Source organism: Crinia signifera, chromosome 4 (assembly GCF_055691185.1).
Source record: "Crinia signifera chromosome 4, ASM5569118v1, whole genome shotgun sequence".
NCBI classification, from domain to species: Eukaryota; Metazoa; Chordata; class Amphibia; order Anura; family Myobatrachidae; genus Crinia; species Crinia signifera.
Window position 1 is genome coordinate 121,607,491 of NC_139220.1, and position 19,924 is coordinate 121,627,414.

Here is a 19,924-nt window from a genome sequence, read left to right on the forward strand (position 1 = left end):
TCCGGCCCCAGGGCAATATACAGCCCCCGTAGCCTGTTTGTGTGGCCTGCCCACCCGCCCTGCGGCTTTGCAGGGAGTCAAGTGCAGGGGAAATTTCGCAAGAGCTACCGACCTCTCACGAGATTTCCCCTGTACATGATCTACAGCAGCCGGACACAGGGAGTGCTATTCAGCTGCAGCCGCCAGAGCGTGGGACGGCTGCCACAGGGCAATTTGTAAGTTGATTTTTATTTTTAAATATGGCCCCCAAAGCATTTTCCCACAGTGGCCCTTGGCCCCAAAAAGGTTCCCCGTCCCTGCACTAGTGCCTGTATTGTCATAAATATGCTTAGATGATGCAGATGGAAGTGACAGAGTCAGCTGGATTCAACTGTACTTGGGAGTACAGTATTTACTGGGCATTTACTGCAGAGTTTGGGCCACGCCAGGGGCATAGTGTGGGCCACGCCAGGGGCATACACTCATCCCAGATGACCAGAGGCATGTCGGAGTTTGGTGCCCTGCCTTAAAAAAAAGGGAAATCATTACATAGATAATACATGCGACTTACAGAATTATATAGATAGCACTCTCAGCCGGTCTACAGAGTCCGGAGCCCACAGTGAATAGGCAAGCTACAGCTACGCTATGGGAAAATGGCCGATCGGTCAAGGTCAGACTTATGTGGTCCAGAAGTGTGCAGAATGCAGAATCCCCATTCACCAAACATTTCAGTCCAGCAGCAGCAGGTACATTGTCGCTTAATGCAGTACAGGCTGAGTGGTACCAGGCAGGAACTGTCCTTATTGCAGGTGTTATCATGACTCCAGGATAAGAGCCAATAAGCGCTGCAGCAACAGCGGGTGCCTTGCAGAGCTCCATCGGAAGGGCAGTGGTCAAACCTGGATCCTGCTGTGAGCCACATGGGTGCTGCTGTACATTCAAGTCGAGGTTGGAGACTGGAGTCTGGCAACACCATTGCCTCTGGGACATACATCCCTGGCTCTGAATACTGATTGATTTGCCCAAAAAGTTTATATAAGTGATATTAAAGACAAAATACCCATTGAGGTTTCATGTTCTGGAGATGGTGTAAACCAGTCATTGACATTTTCTTTCTTTGGAATGCCTTTACTTTCAAAGCATACTTTAAATCGGTATGTTTGGGAAATGGGAAAAAGTGACATATGTAATTAGGACAGTTCATATGAATCTTCAATTTCAAGATTAAATTACAATGTACCGTACATGAGAATAACCAAAACTGAAATGTGTGTATGCCGCAAAACACATAAGGACAAATAGGTGCAAAAACTATTGTGTTTAGTTATCACAGAACAAAACTCATACTGAGGTTAAAGTAGGTTAAGAGCATACAGTACCACCAGTAACCCTAGTAATAAACTGGTTGGATTCCGTTCAAAATTAATTTATCAACATTGAAAGTGGGCTCTCTGTCTCTTTATACCCTTATACAGAGTTTTTGACATCCTTATGAGAGGAACCCACCCAGGGCCGGTGCAAGGCACCGGAGCGCCCCAGGCGAGTCGGGGTGGGGGCGCCCCGGTGCCGGGCGGGGGCGGGGGCGGGGGGTCTTGGTTGGTACCTGCGTAAAAAAAACTTCTGTCCCCGGCGTCCCTGCTGAGTGCTGGTGTAGGGGTGTCCGTGCCGCCGGGGGAGCCTGCGGCGCTGTTATCGTGTATACGCTTGTCGCGCCCGGCGGGGTCCCTACAGTGCATAGAAAATAACTAGCGCTATGCGCGCGGCGTTATTTTCTATGCTCTGTAGGGACCCCGCCGGGCGCGACAAGCGTATACACGATAACAGCGCCGCAGGCTCCCCCGGCGGCACGGACACCCCTACACCAGCACTCAGCAGGGACGCCGGGGACAGAAGTTTTTTTTACGCAGGTACCACAGTGCAGGGGGTGAGGGGCGAACTGCCGCCCTCCAGGTGCCGGCGCCCTAGGCAAATGCCTAGAGCTGCCTAGTGGTGGCGCCGGCCCTGAACCCACCTTCTTAAAATAAAGATACCGAGATGCATCTGTAACTACACATTCACCTGTGAGTACGGTACGCATCCCCTACCTTTGATGCTGCACGTGTGGTGAACCTATAAAATACACCTTTATGAGCACCATTTGCCTGTTTTAACAGTGAGTGAGGGTACGCATATGGTTACCCACTTCGTGAAACCTATTAATATCCTGTAGACCTGAAGGAATTTTTGCTGACACCTGCTTTTATTTATTTTGTATATCTCATGTTCCTGGGAAAAACATCGGAGATGTGTGTGCACAACCCTTCATCGCCCATCGGTCCATTTCTCCAAAACAAGCTTTCCTATATTAGGGTTGAGTGGTGACCCTGTTCTTGGGACTTATTTCTATTCTTTGTATACCCTTGTAACATTGTTTGATTACAGGGGGCATTTAATCTGCATTTTGATGTTTTTAGAGCGATGGGGATTCAAACGGAGGGATGATTTTTCGCCTGGGAGAAATAATTGTCACCTGGATTAATGAGCCGAAAATCCATGTTTTTGCCACTTTCCAGCTGAAATTGCATCCATTTTGTCCCCACATTTGAGCCCCCCCCCCCCCCCCCCACACACACACACACACACACAAAAAAAGTGAAAAGGCATGGGTGACAAATTTGTTTAATGACAAGGGTGCAAGATAAACGCACTAATTAAATACCCCCCCCCCCCCCCCCGATGTTTACAGCAAAAACATACATGAGTGGCGAGTGCTGAATATTTCAGTAGAACCAGATTGAGAGTCCTTTTTCATATACAATAAAAGTAATTGTAATGCAACTTAGTTAATTTGCAAAGAGACCATGAATTATCATGTTGACCTTATGAATGCCAATGCAATGAAAGTTTACCTACTGTAGTATACCAAATCAAACCTAGGTAGATTATGTTTCAATGATTAAATAGCTCACAATTACAACCTTACACAAGACACTACAAAAACTCTATTTCACGCATTGACTATTGCAATAGCCTCCTTACCATTTTGAATGCAGCTGCGAGGCTGATCTTCCTGGCTAGACGCTCATTGTCTACTGATCCGCTCTGTCCGTCCCTCCATTGGTTGCCTGTATATTACCGCATTCAATATGAAATTCTTCTACTTACATACAAAGCCATTGCCCATAGCAACATCCCATGTGAAATAGAACTCCCATCTTAGTAAATTTACCCATACCCTCCAACATGGCCCATTCCATTAGGTACAAAATGCTCAGTGGCAGTTGCAGCTGTGAGGCTGCAGCACAGTCAAATATTCAAAAAGGGGAGCCATACCTAATGCCACTCCAAATATCACTGTCCTGAACTCACTCGCAGTTGATGTGACCCCCCTCTTTGAATTTTGGTCTGTGCTGGAGTCCTACCTCTGTAACTGCCACTGGCAGGGAAGTCCAGGAACATAGCATTGTGTACCTAATGGAATGGGTCATGTTGGAGGGTATGTTTACCCCCTAGACTGTGCAATAGACATTTTCAAAATCTTCTCTTTCTTCACCAGCATAAAATAAATTGTTGCACACTGTGTAAATTGAAATGTATAAAGAAGGACTCATACAGGGAAGACTTAAAATAAACAGTCGTGGGAACATAATCAAAAGGTATAGTATATATGAACTATTGCATTACTTCAAAACGAGAAAGAAACCAATCGAAGGAAACACTATCTCAAATAGTTTGACTAATTGAGATAGGGCGTCCTTCAATTGGTTTATTTATAGTTATGAAAAGATGTTTATTTTCATTACATTTTTGACTGACTGCAAAAAAATATAATGTTGATTACATGAAACTAGTGCATTTTTTGGGAATAGATAGATTATATTTGTAACATGATAAACAACCATTTGCTTCCAAAAGCCAGAAAATGTGTTCTAGTGTTTCGGAACAAATGCATTACCAAATTTTCATTCCAATCAGAAAGAGTGGACAGATAATCTTAAGGCGGGTCACTCGCTCCCCTGCGCGTTTGCACGGGGGAGCGATGTTTTACTTCTGTGCATTTTTGCGCATGTGCATACACTGGGTACGAGTGAACACAGAGAACTACTAGTTCACCGTCCCATTCGCACCGAGCGGTGCGGGGCAAAGCTAAGACACCAGAGAGAGACACGACCTTCTAAACCCAATGATGCGAATGGATGTTTAGCAAAAAAAAACAAATGTCAGCCGTGAGGGGGAATTCGCCGAGCGGGGGTGGAGTTGTGCGAGGGCATTCTTATCTTGTCTGTGGATTCCTGTGCACCAACTGTGGACCAGGGTTGAAAAACACTGATCTACTTTACTGAGAATCATACACAAAAAATGTTTTTATGTTTTTTACACTGTTCTTCAAAACTCGACAAAGTGGTGTCCCTACTCTGCATTTCGCAAGCAACTCTCACACATTGATTAGTCCAGACTTGCCTCACAAGCCTAGTGGGAAATCCAGCCCTGAATATATCTATACAGAAATTAGTACACACTTGTGCAAATTTAGGTACATAGCACCCCACAGAGGATTTAGTGGTCTGCTTTCCCCATTTTGGACATTTTTAAATGAAGAAAGGGCAGTTTGTAGATCCACAATGTCTCTGCAAGAGCTTTTCTATACATTAGTCAGGTCCTGCGCAATTTGCAGAAGTAGGGGTTAGATACAAATATACAGTAGAAACACCTAAGAAAATAATGATTTTATTTCTTAATACGGTGAAGAACTGGCATTGCCATGCAATACAGCCTGAATTCTCCTTGGAGTTCCAGGTGTCCCTTGGCGCAGGATGTGGCGACACCTGACAGGAGGTGGGCAGCGCCATCGGCCCGGAAAACCCCTTTGGAAAAGATCACCAGTGACATCTACCCTATGCGGAGTGCCAAGGAGGCAGACGGAGGACAGGAGTGCCGAGGAGGACTGAAGAGTGTCCCCACGGCGAAACCCCGGGCCAGGACAGGCGGCATCAGCCACGGCCCTGGCAATGACCGCCAGATGAGGTGATTACCACACACCGTAATACCACTATGCATTATTCCACACACCGTAATGCCCATTACACATTTTGCCACACACCGTAATGTAATGCCCCTTACACACTATGCCACACACTGTACTGCCTATTACACAATATGCTGCACACTGTGATTCCCATTACACATTATGCCACACATTGTTGAACATAATGCCCCCATTATTCTTGCTTATAAATTTAATGCCACCAGTAGTGCACCTTTCCAAATGCCCCCAAAAGTGCCACTTATATTTTGTTCCCAATCCAGCCAGGCCACCTGGCATCTGATGCCTTCACTGCTGCTGTGGTGACAGGAAAAGAGCAGAGCAGCAGCTATGCAGAGAGAGATGTGCTGCAGCTGTTTCTTTTGCTCAGCGCGGAGGGATCGCAAGGGAGAAAAGAGGCAGCCCCCTAGCAGTGGGGTGGTTTGTCGCCAGAGGGACGGGGTTGGGTGAGAGGAGGGAAGAAGCAGCTTCTGCTCCCTGGTGGGATGGGGAGGGAAGGCAGCTTCCATCTTTTCGCCAGCAATGGGGGCAAAGTCTGGTAACAAGTACTGACACTTTTTTTCAATACAGCACTGTATTAAAAGTGACTGATTGTTTGGAAACAAAAAAGATATCGGGTTACCCATTTTTTTCTGTCTGGCCAGACAGTGGACAAACACTTGTGGCTATTGCAAAAGATTATGCCCCACATATACAAGGACACACTGCGGCTATCATAGCTGGACTTATCCTTTCTACGGAAGTCTTTCATATATATATTTTTTCATGATTTTATACATTTATTTTTTATGTTTTATCTGATCACTGTCCAGTGCAATATGTATGTTTAATAAATTCTTAAATCTTTCTTTCTCTATACATTAGTTCCTAGCGCGTGTCCATCTACCTCTAAGTCTGGTAACAGACACAATCCAGGCAATGGTTTCAGAGGATTACAGTCTATGTACCGGGGGAGCTGGGGCAGTGTGCTCACTTTGGGCACATCATTAAAAAGTATGTGGGCCCACCAATGTCTGTGTCAGTGGCAGGCCCACCCGCCGCTGTCACTGTTAGGGGCGTATCCCAACTACAGAGATGCTGGGCTTCCTTCCTCCAATCTCTCCCTTGCATTCAAGCACGCTAGCCAACTGGCGCTGATAAACGGGCAGGGCGCAATTTGCTCTTTAAAAATTTGTTAGGGTGCGGCGCCCTGCTAAAACAGCCTGGCAAGAACATTATGTGATATGGCTGCCCAAATCATCACTGGCACTCCACCATGTTTCACTCCTGGCATCAGACAGTATGATTGGTTTGATGTTATCCACATGCAAACTCATCCTGCAGTTGGGAAGAGGGTGAAGGACAATTTATCGAACCAGACGTCAGCCTTCCATTGCTTGGCAGTCCGCAATTTATAAGTGTTACACCATTCTTTTCCACTTCTTGGCATTCGCTGGGTCTACCAAAGGAGTGACAACTGTAGTTTGCCCATAAAAATTGTACTTGTGGAGTTCCTCACTGTTCTTGTAAACATGGGGTGTAGAACATGTCAATTCAGCTCAGTAATCACTTTTGCAGTAGTTGTCTTCTTCTTCTTGGTCACAATCATTCTTAATGCCCTTCTGTCTGGCCCTCAGTTTACACTTTCATCCATGCTGATATTTAACTGATGTTTTTGTGCCATCCTTACCTTTGATAAAGTTCCTCGCGATATCCCAAATAAAGTGGCCACTGCGGTTACAGAAAAGCCCACTATCCGGGAACCAACAATTTGCCTTCTCTGAAAGACTGTGAGCTAGGACATGATTCACTAATGTCTGCACAGAACAATGTCGACAGCAACTGAGACCTCCATCCGCCTTGACAGGTCTCCCCTCATGCAGAAAGTACTGTGGCACCACATCCGGTTTGATGTTGAGAACGCTCATCTAGTTCACACATGTACCATCTCTGTGCTGTTTCCATATTTTTGTCTAACCCCTGTATATAGCATAAACTAATTACGGATAATGTAGTTACTCCTGATTTTCAGCATACTAAAATGTAAAAAGTTACTAAGACATATAGAAAAAAGCTAAATTAAAGCTAAATTAACAACTGCTTGCAGGACTTTAAGAATTCCTTGACTGAACAGCTGTGGCAGACCTCTAGATTAAGGCCAAAAAAAGAGTCATGATTAGTAGGCCAAGCCAATACTTATTGAGATGTATTTTATCACCCAGATAATATCAGTATGCAATGACAAAATAGTATAAGGTCCTGTTTCCTGGTAATGGAGTCCCATAGCTAAAGCTTAATAATACCGCTTTTACACTAAACAGCCAGCCAATCAGCTCCTACCTGTCATGTTGCAGGCTGGTTTTGGAGCTGATTGGCTGGTTGTTTCTCACTCTCCACTTTATCACTTTGTGAAGCTTGATACACCCAGTCTTTTGCTTGGTATGCATTGCCAGTATCTATAGATGGCATAAGTGGTACTGTCACAAACAACAGAAACCTGAGCATACATGTGTTTGCTAAAAACACAGTGGATACCATGACCCCTTAATTGAGTGTTAATGGGGTTGTGGTGCATTCTTATGTGGGGAACACACCAGGACAATTTGGCGCAAAACGACTCAATTTAGATACAATCTCGACCGTTTGTATGTAAATTGGCCATGTTTTGGGCCATTTCGCTGTCCTTTTGATGCGATCCCGATCCGATGAGCGGCCCCGCGGGTTGGTCGGTCTTTTCTGAGATCCTACCTGCTGCAGGTTGGATCTCAGAACCGACCATTGCAGTGGGTGGGGTCATGATCAGATCACGATCACATCAGTGGCATTTTCGCAGCGTGTCGGCGGCGGGTCTGTGGCGCCGTCAGCTTGTGAGCGGGTCGTATGTTCCTGTGCTGACCCACTCACGAGCAACATCGTCCTGGTGTGTACCGGGCATTAAACTGAGCCACTATTGTTAAGTAAATTGGGGGCAGTTTGTACAATACTTATTTTCCCAGCCATGCAGCAGAAACAGCACAGATTACATACTATACATAACCATAAATGCAGACATTCTGACTGGCTCCACCACAGTAATATTTAAAACAATAACCAAAAATGAACGGGGCAGGTGTAGTGTCCTGCTGCTTTGGAGATTAAGGGATTTCCAAAAAGTCTAAAAGGGTCACAAAGATACTATTTGTGTTTCTTCTGCACTGCAAGTGACATAACTTTGTTGCTGCAGACTGAATAATTAATTAGACCAACCATGTGCGAACCCTATCAACAAATGTGTGGACTCTACTGTAGTCAGAGACATTCCCATATAATAGATAGCTAATCTCTACTAATAATGAGACATTGTTTTAATAATAGATCAAAATATAGTGAAACAAAGAAATGTTAGTAAATAAAATAATAAAAGCACAAATGTGTGTGGTATTCCTTCCTTCACTCTCAGAATCAAATGGGAGTTATGTTATAAGTTATATATTAAGGTGCGTACCCACGGTACGATTAATGTTCCGTATGAAATTGTATAAGATTTCCCAGGAAAGTCCCAGTGGTCAAAAGCATAAGATTTGTGCTTAAAATAACATACAATGTGCATAAGATATCATATACGATATGATGTCACAGCTGTACTACACTATACTATCTTATGCTTTCTAGACAGAATTGAGTTGCATGTTCACCCGAGCAGCTCCCTGCCAGACGACCAGCGGGAGCGCACATCGTACAACGGATAGTGCGTACACACGATAAGATATAGTGCACTAATCTAGCTAGATACTGTGCTAGATTTTGCACTATATCTTACCGTGGGTACGCACCTTTAGTCTCTGGCAATGTTTAGACCGCACATAAAGAAATACATAGTAAATATGTCATGGACAATATAAATCCAGTATTTTCCAAAAACAGGTATTTTAAAATGCTTCTGAACTAATAAAATACATATAACAGCACCAAAGTCCATACTATGAACCAACACAAGCGATATATCATGATTTTTGCAGATTTGCACTAAAACCAATATAAGTAGTTGTCTAGTGCAAGCAATAGTCGATTGTTATCGTTATAGTGCATATTTTCTGTACATCCTTTTATATCCAGAAACATTTGAATGTATAACTCTAGTACTAACAGATAGGAAAGAAATGTGCTTTTTGTTTGTTACTTTTGTTTGTTACTCTTTTTGTACAGGCAATAATTCATACTACCTACAACTTTACAAGTCAACAATAGACTGAAATGGTCTAATGATGACTACTCTAATGACTCATGCTAGCAATAAAAGATGCATGTTGTAATCTGAGTGACTCACACAAAGCCTATCTCCTTTATAGTAGAAACATGCAGGGTTATTTACATTTACATAGATAAAGTAGTGTACACTCGCATCTATATGAGATGATCAGTGAGAATGATGAGAAAATAATAGGATTTAGGAGAGAGGGGTACAGTTACTTAAGTGTGAGAGACGATGCCTATAGAAACCAATAAGATTATACTTGTCATTTATTTAGCACCTACTAGAGAATAATAGCTAGACTTTGGTTGCTACGGGAAACAACTCTCCCTTCTAAAAACTCCCACAGTAGTAAATGTACCCCTAGTACTTCTAGCACGCTTGCTATTCTAATTAGCAGGCAAAGGTTCATGTGCAGGAGCACTGGCGAGTTCATGTTTTAAAGATGACAGGAATACAATGACCCGGGGCGTGACGGGGAGCTGAGAGGGGCCGGCCCACCCTTGTCATTGAGAACACACAGACAGCAGAGGGAGGAGGAGGCCGGGGAATCAGCCACCCAGCACCAATACCTCCAGTGCACCAGCAGCCGGCCGCCTGCTTACTCTACCGTAGTTTACATGGAGGAAGGGGGGCAATGGAGGCCGCCCTGGGAGGCAGTGCACCATAATACCCATGCTCAGCCTGCCAGGCATACCTGCGGCAACTGTAGCTTTCCAGACATTCCTGGTAGACTGCACACATCAATGACATTTACTAACGAGTGCTTCATCTCCCAGGGATGTTGCATCAGTCAGCAGCACCTTCATCCCTTCATCCGCCCTGTCAGCTTATATGATTAGGACCGGCATCGTCCTAATGAGAGTTAATGCTGCCCATAAGGGGGATAGCATCATTTATTAAATACATTTCTGTATTTCGACCTTCACAGGCGCCTTTGCCTGATTCCAATAGGAATGATTCATTTACACTGCGCAGAGGGAAGCAGCTCCTACACCTGGCAGCCCCTGCAAGCCATCTAATGTCCTGTATCCAGCCAGAAGCCGGCATCACACACACATAAGAATAACAAGGAATCATGCATGTGTTTCCTGACCCTTGGCGAGGCACAATCTCTATGGCTGTATTATATTGCAGGCAAACAATACAGGTGTCTGTCTCCCAGTCACCCTGCGGTGATGGCACATGGTACACACTATATCTGGTGTGTGCCAATCAGCAGGTGCTGGCATTAGCTGCCAGGCAGCAGAACAGCAGCTACACACATGTGCCCTCCATCCTCTGATACCATCTACAGCCTACAAGAAATACAATGCCACCAGCATCAGACAGGCCTGCAGCACTCTCACCCAGCACCATCCGCTCATATAAAATGCCTGTAGCCCCCCATCCACAATTTAGAGTAGAATACTAATAACATAAGATGCAATGGGCAGTTCTTACCTGCTGGGAGAAGGATGGAGATGGTCGGTGGTGTGGTCAGGGAGCACGCCTGCTGTGTGTACACTGTGTGATGATGACGGATCTGCACATGTTCCCTGGGAGCTGGGTTAAGAGGAGGAATGAGTGGGAGGGAGGAGACTGAGCGCTGAGTGTCTGCTACAAATTCTCCACCTCGGTACAAGCTGTAGCAAGCAGCGTGCATCATCCTGGTCCAGGGAGTGGTCCATACACAGTGTATGAGACGTCATACCTACATTATCCCTCACAGACACAAACAAATAAATTGGGTGAAAATACTTTTTTTCCCCCCAATTATTATTTTATTAGCCCCCACCTACACTAGACTGAACTTCAGTGAAAGGATAATTTCAACCAAAATGTAAAATATATCTTTGGATGGTGTTCATTTATATAGTTGTTATAACAACATGACATACATTCTTGTTTTTCCCCTAATCCCTTGCCAAGCCTAAGGGTCAGTGCACAAGGGTGATTTCCCATGCAACTTTCATCCCTTTGTTGTCTCTAAAAAAATTGAGCAGGAAAGCAAATAGTTTTCCTATGATGGATGTAATAACAGTGCACATGGAATGTCACTGCTTTTACTTTCTCCCATCCCCTCCCCACTTTTGAAGATACAACTTTAGCTGTTGCTGTCCCTTTGTAGCACTGAGCTTGTATGGGGCGGATATGAAAATGGAGCATAATAAAATGTATACATAAAAATAAAATGCCATTTTATTTACATTTAAATTACACATAACTGGTAATACTCAAGCCAATCATTTAGTCTGTATAACATGGGTAATTGTCAGGCAATCCAATGTCTAACTATTCCAATTCTCAAATTGTCAAATGTATTATATTATCAAATGTATAATCTGGTTTCATTCAAAAGGATTGCATTGAAATGTAAGGGATGAGTCAGAGCTGCTGTGTGATTTTGCAGAGCCCTGTGGTCAGGTAGTCACTGCCCAGACTGATTGAAAACCCACTCTGAGGCGTAAATTCATCCCAGTTTCCCGGAGGCAAGCTGATGTTTGGTGCTTCCTCCCTCTTTAAAAAAAAAAAGATATGCTGTGTGACAACAGCCGGTGGCTAAGGGTCAGACCCACAAGATTCAGCCATATGCAGAATCAGCTATCACGACATCCCATGTCCCATCTCACAGTCCAGCAGCAGTGGCGTGTGCATCGTTGATTGCTGCAGCTGAGTGATATCAGATGAGAGCTGTTCTGTCCCCTATCACAGGTGGTAGCTGAGCTCCTGAGACTGAGCCAATTAGCTATGCATCAGCAAGTGGGTGCACTGTAGAAGAGCAGCGGTCACACTTGGATCACGCTGTGAACTAAACAGGTGCTGCTGTACATGCAGGTGCCCCTTCAGGGCAGGGATCACAGAGCCAAGTGCCCCCATTGCCTCAACGTCCAGTTGCAAATCCATTCACAACTTACTCCCCATCGAATGATATTCCCAGTCTGTACAAGTGTGCAGAACTCTGACCCTTCCAAAACTCTGCGATAGAGTCAGGCTGATGGAGGCCAGAGCTGATATCACACACCCTCCCAGACAACACCTGGGCATGCCTGCATTTTTTATGACACGGCCAGAAAACAGCAGATTGTGGCCCATGAACAGCAGGATCCAGTCAGTCAAGTTGCCAGGGGATTGCAATTAGATTTTTCATAGAATGTGTCGCTGTTTGGCCTCACACATGCTTACTGTGATTTGTACACAAGCGCAGTCATTCAATAACCGATCACCATGAGAATTCACACACCAGCGATCGGCCCTTAATAACCCACCCCTAGTCTCTATCCATTCTCACATTGGGACAGATTTTGAGGTAAACTGGGTACACACAAAAGTCTCTGGGCGAGATTCTCTATTACAGAAATGCGATAAAAACCCAGTTATCGGGGTTTTTACTGCATTTCTGTATTCTCTAACCTCCCTCCGCAGTGTCACCGCTGCGGAGGGAATCGCCAGCAAAAGCTGGCGATCCCCTGCAGAAGCCTATGGGCTTCTTACCGCAGCGGTGTGTGAGGGATCCGTCACGGATCCCTCCCAGCATGCCCTGCGGCCGGCACGTCAGTCTGCGCATGCGCAGACGGACTCCCGGGTCATAGACCCGGAAGTCCAGCAACGGCGCTGCATCACAAGGGACAGCACTTACCGCAAGAGCTGTCCCTTGCGTTAATGACCGCATATTTTAGAGAATATGCGGTCATTAGAAATGCGATGCCGGGCGAAGAGGGCTGTGGATTTTAGAGAATCCCGCCCTCTGTGTATACAGTGAGATTGTGGGCGACAGGACTCGGGGGAATGGCATCAGAAGGTGTATGCGCATTTCCTGATGCCGGCAGCAAGGAGCGCTGGGGACGGCCATGCTAACAATGTCCTATGTTGTAGTGCAGGTACAGAGGATGGTGAATGTCACTGACAAGTTCAAGATATCGTTTAGTGTGTACCCCACGTTAGACTAATCTCTCATCACAGATGCATGTAACATTTTTACCATACAGCACATGCGCAGAAGTAATTTTTCTGTCTGTATGATCAATTCTAGTCTGTGCAGGTGGGGGAGTGGACACCTCCCTTTACCTTGATGGCTGTCAGGCTCCCCTTGTTATGTGTCCTTGGCCAGATCACTAGGTCTCTGCATGGATTTCCTGCACCAGGGAGAGAGACTTAAAGAGTGGAAGGTGCCATCACAGAACTGAACAACTGATAAAGAATCAAGACATCATAAGGATCATGGAACTGTGTGTTGGCCATCAGAGATAACATAGCTAACTACATCCTGCCTTCCCCCAGCCAAGCTCCTGATGAAGACGCGAGCCAGCGTCGAAACGCGTTGAGCAGTATCTCTCCACTGCACCTAAGTGCCATTTGCACTACCAGGACTGCACTATATCCCGCACTTTATTCCGGACCGGTTTCACTATTGTTTCCAGGATCTCTCCAATTCAGCAGCCATCAGCAGTGTCGTGCCAGGTATGCTTATACCAAAAGGACTGCCATAACTAAACCTGCTTGGATCACCTGGACCTACTGGGCATTTTTCCGGATTGGGACACAATCTATGCAGCCAGACATCTAAGGAGACTTTTCATTTCCCCTGTCTCCCCCTGGTAACTATAAACGTGCTGGTGCCAACATTATGGAGATATTTACATCAGAGAGCCTCTGTTCCAATATATGTGTTTTTAATGTATTTTTATTGTTATGAATTATTATGAGAGCTCTCATTGAATTATATTTTTTTTATTAATAAATGTTATAAATATTCACATGTGGTAGTGTATACTTTTTTCAGAAAAAACCTAGCGCTGTACATCCACTTTTTTCTTTTGCCTATATACCATTGGGAGAATTACACACTCCCTGTACAGCAACTTTGGCCGTGCCTGAGGTTCTAATCTCTTTTTTGTACTTCCCCCAGCCGCAGCCAGTGAAAATTGCCTTGCCTGCACAATCTATTAGGCCAGGCCATAGCGGCACTGCGGGCCCGCGCATGGCTATCATTGACTGTGTACACATGCAGCAATTCTGGCTTACCTTCAAGGCGATTTTGATGATCTAGTCGAAATCGCCTGGCTGAATCGCCCCGCATGTACACAACTATACTGAAGTCAAGCAATGGGTTTTGGAAATTATGTATTTTGAGAAACAGTACATGCCATGTTCCCAGATATTGAAAAAGAAGTAGACAAATTTTATGCCAAGTGGGGACCATTTATTGAATCAGTAGATACAAATACACGACACAATATCATGCAAATGTTCAAAGGTGTCTTTACAGTAATTGCATTTGCATTAATTTCAGCATTTAGACATTATGGACCCTCCGGGCAGTCAGGCAACTTTGATTTTGTTATTTTTCTTTATGTTTAAGCTTTTGAGAGCTACTGTACTAATTATATTGGAAGAGAATTATTATGCAATAGCTTGATATATATGTTATATATATGTATATGTATTGCACAGCAGTTGCCATCCCTTACCACTTAGACGTCTTCCATTTTCTCAAATGTTACGAGTACGCCGCATCACTAGTTACCCTGACGAGACTATTAGGGCACTAGATGTGATGATTGAGTGATTTCTGGAAAGAGGGTCCCATATAACTGATTTGAGGGCATCTAAGTCCAGGGTTTTGAAAATTCCACGACAACAATGTCTGACTGAGAAAACAGACAAATTCATTCCCTGGATTAATAGGTTTTCAGTTGACAGCAATAACACCACTAGGTTTGTTAAACAGATGTGGCCAAACATAAATACAGATAGGGATTTACCATCCCTCCATAACACCAGATTAATGCCGGCATACAGTCACCCTAAAAATCTACGTGACCAATTGGTGAAGTTGGACATTATAGAACTGACTAAACCTGTTAAATCAAGCCATTTTTTGACTAAACCTAATGGTTGTTATAAATGTCTAGGCTGCACTACATGTGGTTCTCTCCTTACCGGCAATCATTTCAAGCACCCTTATAGTGGCAAAACTTTGTACATCAATCATGTACTTGCCTGTACTACCAGATTAGTAGTATACTTGATTTATTGCCCTTGTGGCTTGATATATGTTGGCAAGACAGAGACTACATTGCGAGAAACATTAGTTAACCATAAGTCCACTATCCGTGCAGCATTGCAGTCAGGAGACAGTGACCAACCGGTAGCCAGACATTGCGTAGCTGCTGGTCATTCCATCGCCAGCCTACGCACCATGATTATTAACCATATCCCCCCCCCCCCCTTAATACGTGGGGGTGATAGAGATAATCTATTGTTAAGAATGGAGAGTAAATGGATAATTAAATTGGACTCATTGGCTCCTAGGGGGCTCAATGAGAAAGCGGGATTACATTGTTTCCTGTAAAGAAAATTAATCTAGTCTAGTCACGGTGTAGAATCATCCATAATTTAATGTTTACACTCTTTGTCGACTTAATGTGTCAACATATGTTAGATACTGTGATTTTTTCAATGAATGAAACATCAATATTCACTGTAATTAATGGTCCTTGAAGTCTATATGATCATTGTTTTTTTTAAAAAAAAACTGTATTCTTCTATGTGTTTTTATATATATGTGTATTTGGTGTTGATTGATCTACAGGACCTCCTGTCCACCGGTGTCTATGTACTCAGGTAATTGAGGATCAGTTAAGATCTAGTCAGTGGATCTTGACTAACATTGTAGTATAATTTTAGTCAATCATTTAGTCATAGCTGTGCAGTTTAATGATACTGTAATGGATTTTGCAGATGCATTTCTATATCATTGCCTTGAATACTTTGTATACCTTTCACTATGTGTTCAGTAATCTAGGTATCAACAAGTGCAACACAAACGCTATTTCTTTTACTGTAGGTTATTTATTTTTTTGGAACTATCAATTCAAAAATACAATTGATTTTAATAAAAAAAAAAAAATTTGTAATTAAAGAAAACACTCATGCACTAGCAAATATACAACCCGCCTGATATGAGCAAGTAGTTGTAGTATTAGTAGTCTACTTACTAGTCTACTGCAAAAAAAAAATGAAGCTGTAAGGATGCATATTATAATATATAGTATTTAGCTAAAGTTATCTAATTAGCTAGCTACTGTACATAAACTGTTTTCTCATGACAAAGAGTTGTTGCACAGCCGCAGTGCAAATGATCTTACAGTAAGTCAATTATTTGAAGTTTTGTTAATCTTTTGTTAATTCTTTTTGCACATCTCTCTCAGCAACGTGGGCACTCAAAGAGTTAAGTAAAGAATACAATAAATCAGTCACTCAAAAAATACAACCTGGAGATGGCCAGAAGAAAATGATACAGCAATTTCATCTGGTCAATTTTTGTCATAATGACATGAAATTATATTTAGTCAACATTTTCGTTATTAAGAAATTCCTGTTTTTGTTATCATTACTTCTTAGTCACAGAAAAAAAACTTTTGTAGACAAATAGTTTTTGTAAAAATTTTCGCCTACCAAATTAACCCCTTCCTGACACAGCCAGTTTTTGCCTTCCTGACAGAGCCCTTTTTTTCAAATCTGACATGTATCACTTAAGTGGGGATAACTTTTTTTTGCTTTTACTTATCCCAGTGATTTTGAGATTGTTTTCTCGTGACACATTGTACTTCAAATTAGTGGTAAATTTGGGTCGATACAGTCTGTGTTTTTTTGTGAAAAATACAAAAATGTCGTAAAAAAATGGAAAATTTAGCAATTTGCAAAATGTTAAATTTTCTGCTTGTGAGAAAAATAATCATACCACTCAAAATAGTTAATAACTAACATAGACCATATGTCTACTTTATGTTTCCATCATTATTTCAACATCCTTTTAATTTTTTTGGACACTAGGAGGCTTAAAATATGAATAGCAAATTCTCAAATTTTCAAGAAAATTTCAAACACTGATTTTTTTAGGGACCAGTTCAGTTCTGATGTGACTTTGAGGGACTTGTATGTAAGACACCCCCATAAATGATGCCATTTCAAAAACTGCACCCCTCACAGTATTCAAAACAGCATTTTGGAAGTTTGTTAACCCTTTAGGTGTTTCACAGGAATTAAAACAAAGTGTAGGTGAAATTTCAAAATTTCATTTTTTTTGCAGATTTGCAATTTTAATACATTTTTCTAAGGAAGACAGTAGATTTTACTAGAGAAATGTGTCTAAAAATTGATTCCCCCAATTCTTTTGTTTTCATAAATATCCTATATGTGGCCCTAGTGTGCACGTTGACCAAACCACAGGCTTCATAATAGAAGGAGCACCTACTTGATTTTGGAGCCTCCTTTTTATGAGATTATTTTTTAGGCACCATGTAGGTTTCTAGGCACCATAAGATGCTAAAAGTTAGGAACCCCCCCACAAGTGACCCCATTTTGCAAACTACACCCCTCAGGGAATTCATCTAGGGGTATAGTGTACATTTCAAACCCCCAGGGGTTTCACCAATTGTGGTACAACTGGGCAGTGAAAATGAAAAATTAATTTTTTTTACACAAAAATGCAGTTCTGGCTCCAAATTTTTCATTTTCACAAGGAATGAAGGAGACAAAGGACCCCAAAATCTGTGCCCCAATTTCTCCCGAGTACGGCAATGCCTCACATGTGACCAAAAAATACCATTTGGGTGCATGGCAGGACTCAGAAGGGAAGGAGTGATTTTTGGATTTTGCAGCTCAGATTCTGGTGGAATTTTGGTGGGTGCTATGTCGCATTAGCAAGACCCCCGAAGCACCAATACAGTGGAACCCCCCCACAAGTGACCCCATTTTGCAAACTACACCCCTCAGGGAATTCATCTAGGGGTATAGTGTAAATTTCAAACCCCCAGGGGTTTCACCAATTTTGATACAACTGGGCTGTGCAAATGAAAAATTACATTTTTTACACAAAAATGCAGTTCTGGCTCCAAATTTGTCATTTTCACAAGGAATGAAGGAGACAAAGCACCCCAAAATCTGTGCCCCAATTTCTCCCGAGTACGGCAATGCCTCACATGTGACCACAAAATACCATTTGGGTGCATGGCAGGACTCAGAAGGGAAGGAGTGATTTTTGGATTTTGCAGCTCAGATTCTGGTGGAATGTTGGTGGGTGCTATGTCGCATTAGCAAGACCCCCCAAGCACCAATACAGTGGAACCCCCCCACAAGTGACCCCATTTTGCAAACTACACCCCTCAGGGAATTCATCTAGGGGTATAGTGTACATTTCAAACCCCCAGGGGTTTCACCAATTTTGATACAACTGGGCTGTGCAAATGAAAAATTACATTTTTTACACAAAAATGCAGTTCTGGCTCAAAATTTTTCATTTTCACAAGGAATGAAGGAGAAAAAGCACCCCAAAATCTGTGCCCCAATTTCTCCCGAGTACGGAAATGCCTCACATGTGACCAAAAAATACCATTTGGGTGCATGGCAGGACTCAGAAGGGAAGGAGTGATTTTTGGATTTTGCAGCTCAGATTCTGGTGAAATGTTGGTGGGTGCTATGTCGCATTAGCAAGACCCCCCAAGCACCAATACAGTGGAACCCCCCACAAGTGACCCCATTTTGCAAACTACACCCCTCAGGGAATTCATCTAGGGGTATAGTGTACATTTCAAACCACCAGGGGTTTCACCAATTTTGATACAACTGGGCTGTGCAAATGAAAAATTACATTTTTTACACAAAAATGCAGTTCTGGCTCAAAATTTTTCATTTTCACAAGGAATGAAGGAGAAAAAGCACCCCTAAATCTGTGCCCCAATTTCTCCCGAGTACGGCAATGTCTCACATGTGACCAAAAAATACCATTTGGGTGCATGGCAGGACTCAGAAGGGAAGGAGTGATTTTTGGATTATGCAGCACAGATTCTGGTGGAATGTTGGTGGGTGCTATGTCGCATTAGCAAGACCCCCAAAGCACCAATACAGTGGAACCCCCCCACAAGTGACCCCATTTTGCAAACTACACCCCTCAGGGAATTCATCTAGGGGTATAGTGTACATTTCAAACCCCCAGGGGTTTCACCAATTTTGATACAACTGGGCAGTGAAAATGAAAAATTACATTTTTTTACACAAAAATGCAGTTCTGGCTCAAAATTTTTCATTTTCAGAAGGTATGAAGGAGAAAAAGCACCCCAAAATCTGTGCCCCAATTTCTCCCGAGTACGGCAATGCCTCATGTGTGACCAAAAAGTGGCAGGACTCAGAAGGGAAGGAGTGATATTTGGATTTTGCAGCACAGATTCTGGTGGAATGTTGTTGGGTGCTATGTCGCATTAGCAAGACCCCCAAAGCACCAATACAGTGGAACCCCCCCACAAGTGACCCCATTTTGCAAACTACACCCCTCAGGGAATTCATCTAGGGGTATAGTGTACATTTCAAACCCCCAGGGGTTTCACCAATTTTGATACAACTGGGCAGTGAAAATGAAAAATTACATTTTTTTACACAAAAATGCAGTTCTGGCTCAAAATTTTTCATTTTCAGAAGGTATGAAGGAGAAAAAGCACCCCAAAATCTGTGCCCCAATTTCTCCCGAGTACGGCAATGCCTCATGTGTGACCAAAAAGTGGCAGGACTCAGAAGGGAAGGAGTGATATTTGGATTTTGCAGCACAGATTCTGGTGGAATGTTGTTGGGTGCTATGTCGCATTAGCAAGACCCCCAAAGCACCAATACAGTGGAACCCCCCCCACAAGTGACCCCATTTTGCAAACTACACCCCTCAGGGAATTCATCTA

The 19,924-nt window shown here is 43.2% G+C and overlaps 1 protein-coding gene across 1 annotated transcript in view; it reads right to left on the reverse strand.

The window, feature by feature from the left end:
* The window catches only part of SLC6A15 (solute carrier family 6 member 15), a 68,470-nt gene extending 57,610 nt beyond the window's left edge, over positions 1-10,860 (reverse strand). Inside the window, exon 1 of the mRNA XM_083182343.1 lies at positions 10,659-10,860. The gene's annotated coding sequence lies outside the window, so the exon portion shown is untranslated. The remainder of the gene's footprint in view (positions 1-10,658) is intronic.
* Between the last annotated feature and the right edge of the window lie 9,064 nt (positions 10,861-19,924).